We start from the raw sequence: 3929 nt of genomic DNA, 5'->3' as shown, positions 1-3929 counted from the left end.
TTCACTAAAACATTAGAACTAATAAAATTGCAAGATCAATATATACTTGCAATGAACAATTTACAACATGAAAATAAGGGGCTGGGTTGCGGCTCACTGATAAGAGTGCTTGCCTTGCACATGTGAGGCACTAGGCCCCACATATAAATAAAAAAAGGTGTCCATCTACAACTAAAAAAAAAAATTTTTAATTGTTTTGACTGTAGTCAAAACAATCTTGAATTAGAAGAGCACTGGAATGACACTTCCTGATTTCAAAATTTACTATAATGATTATTAAACTACAGTAATCAAGACCATGTGACACTGGCATAAGGCTAAAAATATAGATCAGTGGAACAGAATGGAAACTCCAGAAATAAAGCCTCATCTCTGCTCATTTTTTTAAATATCTTTTTTTAATATATTCATTTTTTTTATGTGGTGCTGAAGATCGAACCCAGGACCTCACGTGTGCAAGGCAAGCGCTGTACCCCTGAGCTACAACCCCAGCCCTCTGCTCAATTTTCAGCAAATCTGCCAAGACAATTCAGTTGGGGAAAGAATCGAAATCAGAAAACAATTCCTTGCAATGCCACATGACTATAATCCCAGCAGCTTGGGAGGTTGAGGCAAGACCATCACAAAGTGGAGGCCAGCCTGGGCAACTTAGCAAGACCTGTCTCAAAAAAAAAAAAAAATTATATATATATGTATGTATGTATATATAAAGGGTTGGGGGGCTGAGGTTGTGGCTCAGTGGTAGAGCACTTGTCTAGCATGTGTGAGGCACTGGGTTCGATTCTCAGCACCATATATAAGTAAATAAATAAATAATTGTCCATCAATAACTAATAACAATATTTTTTAAAAGTGGGGGGTGCTGGGGATGTGGCTCAGTGGCTGAACACCCCTGGGTTCAATCCCTGGTATCAAAAAAAAAAAAAAAAAATGGAGGGCTGAGGTTGTAGCTACATGGTGAAGTGCTTGCCCTAGCATATGCAAGGCCATGGGTTCGATCCTCAGCACCACATAAAAATAAATACAATAAAGGTATTGTGTTCATATACAACTAAAAAATATTTAAAATAAAAGAATTTCTTTAAAAAAAAAAAGGCAGGTGTGCTGGGGAGGTAGCCCTTGAGTAGAATGCCCCTGGGTTTAATCCTGAATGCTGCAAAAAAACAAGAAAACAATTCTTAGCATCAAAATCAATAAAATACTTATAGATCAAAAAATTAAAAAAGAATTTTTTTTTTTTTGGTACCAGGGATTGAACCCCAGGTCACTTAACCACTGAGCCACATCCCCAACTGTATTTTGTATTTTATTTAGAGACAGAGTCTCACTGAGTTGCTTAGTTTCTTGCTTTTGCTGAGGCTGGCTTTGAACTCACGATCCTGCCTCAGCCTCTCGAGCTGCTGGGATACATGTGTGCATCACCACACCTGGCATCCAGCTCTTTTTTTTTTTTTTTTTTTTTTTGAGACAGAGTTTCACTAAGTTGCTTAGGTCCTAAATTGATGAGGCTGGCTTTGAATTTATGATCTTCCTGCCTCAGCATCCTGAGCTGCTGGGATTACAGGCCTGCGCTACCACACCCACTTTATGAATAAATTTAACAAAATAAGTGCAAAATTTACATTCTGAAAACTACTCAACATCAGAAGAAATTAAAGAGAGACTGTAGTCAAAACAATCTTGAAAAAGAAGACACTGGAATGACACTGAGTTCAAAATTTACTACAATGATTACTAAACTACAGACATCAAGACCATGTGGCACTGGCATAAGGCTAAAAATATAGATCAGTGGAACAGAATGGAAACTCCAGAAATAAAGCCTCATCTCTGCTCAATTTTCAGCAAATCTGCCAAGACAATTCAGTTGGGGAAAGAATAATCTTTTCAACAAATGGTACAGGGACAACTGTTTTTGTTGGCTTGTTTGTGGTGCTGAGAACCAAACCCAGAGCATGACAGGCAAGGGCTCTACCACTCAGCCATGGGACAATTATATCCACAAATAATAAATACACAACCTTGTAAATATACTAAGACTCACTAAATTGTATATACTAAGAGGGCAGATTTTTATTGCATGTGAATTATATGTTTAAAAAGTTATTTTAAAAATACTTAGTGGTTTGCTTTATAATCTTTTATTCAAATGTCTCATTCACAGGTGAAATTCATTTAATTTTCCAATTCAGCAAGCAGATGTATATGATTTTTACATGGTTTCTAGCTTAGTATCCCCAAAGATTGTGATGGGACCAAGTAGTAATTGAAAGATAAATTGTCCATTTTTCAACAAATAAAAAAATACTTAGTGGTTTAATCAAGAATAAGTTAGTTTTTCAACAGACTGTAATTTGGGCAATTTGGGCTTAGCCATCTCTGTTAAGCCTCTAAGACTTCTCCTGGGATCAGAGCTGGGAGTCACTGGTGTAGGTGTGTTCCACCAGTTCAGCTGGGGCTGAAACTTCACATATCACCTATCTTATGTAACTGCCACTTAGCTGGCAGCCTCCCTCTCTTGTCACTCAGAAGTTTAGGTTAACCTACTTGACATCACTGAATCCCAAGAGAGCAGAAGCTATAAACTTGTTAATCCTGGCTTGAAACTGCTGTATTTCACTTCTGTTACATTCTGAACACAAAGCAAATCATGGACAGCCAGGTTCAAGAGAGATTGCAGGGTTCACCTCTAGGAGGCAGCATGCACCCCCATGAGTGGGAGGAACTGTGGAGGTTGTCCCAGGAAAATGCCTGCCACAGCAGCCATTTAAAGCTGAAATATAGGACTTTTGTTTCCTGCAATAAGGAGAACTGGGTAATGTGGAAAACCCTCATCTTACAAAACACCTAGAAATTCTTCATAAAGCAAATAACTATTTTCATAGATATGTGCACATGAATATAAGAACTGTCTCTAGATACAAAAATGAATCTAAGATGGGCGCAGTGGTGCACAACTGCAATCCCAGTGGCTTGGGAGGCTGAGGCAGGAGGATCGCATGCTCAAAACTAGCCTCAGCAAAAGGGAGACACTAACTCTGTGAGACCCTGTCTCTAAATAAAATGCAAAATAGGCTTGAAGATTCGGCTCAATGGTTGAGTGCCCCTGAGTTCAATCCCTGGTACCAAATAAAATGTACCAGGCATTGAACCTAGCAGCTCTTTCTTTATTTTAAGACAGGGTCTCCCCAAATTGCTTAGGGCCTCGCTAAGTTGCTAAGGCTGGCCTTGAATTTATGATCCTTTTACCTTAGCCTCCCAAGTTGCTGGAATTACAGATGTGCACCACCGCCCCTGACTTGGAGTTTTCAGTGCATGGTTGGTAGGCCCTGTTGCCTCTGGCCCTGTGGCAAGAAGGACATCTCATACCAGATGTTTGTGGTTTGCTTATGTGTTTATTGTTTCTTTCTCTTGTTAGAATATAAACTCCAGGAGGGCTGGATGTTGCTTCACCTTTGTATTTCTTTCTTTCTTTTGGTACCAGGGATTGAACTCAGGGGCACTCAACCACTGAGCCACATCCCCAGCCCTATTTTGTATTTTATTTAGAGACAGAGTGTTACTGAGTTGCTGAGGGCCTCACCTTTGCTAAGGTTGCTTTGAACTAGTGATCCTCCTGCCCCAGCCTCCCGAGCCACTGGGATTTCTGGCGCGCACCACCCCGCCCGGCTTCGCCTTTGTATTTCTAACGCTTGGTACTTTGAGGTAGGAAGGAGGGAGGGAGGAAGGGAGAAAGGCAGACAGGGTAGGAGAGAGGAAAGGGGGAAGGGAGGAAAGCTCCTCCCGGTTCGCAACCCTGAACAGCCCTGGTCCCGGTTCTCCCTCACTTGAGCTTATTAAGATTGCGCCTGGGGCGGGGCGGGCGGGGCCAGGAAGGCAGGGCTGGGACCGAGAAGGCGGGGCCCTCGCGGGGACGTCGTCATGGAAAC

Source organism: Marmota monax, unplaced genomic scaffold (genome assembly GCF_021218885.2).
Source record: "Marmota monax isolate L192 unplaced genomic scaffold, Marmota_monax_Labrador192_F-V1.1 WCK01_AAM20220418_F8-fsc00051, whole genome shotgun sequence".
Lineage (NCBI taxonomy): Eukaryota > Metazoa > Chordata > Mammalia > Rodentia > Sciuridae > Marmota > Marmota monax.
Note: the sequence above shows the minus strand (reverse complement) of the source record.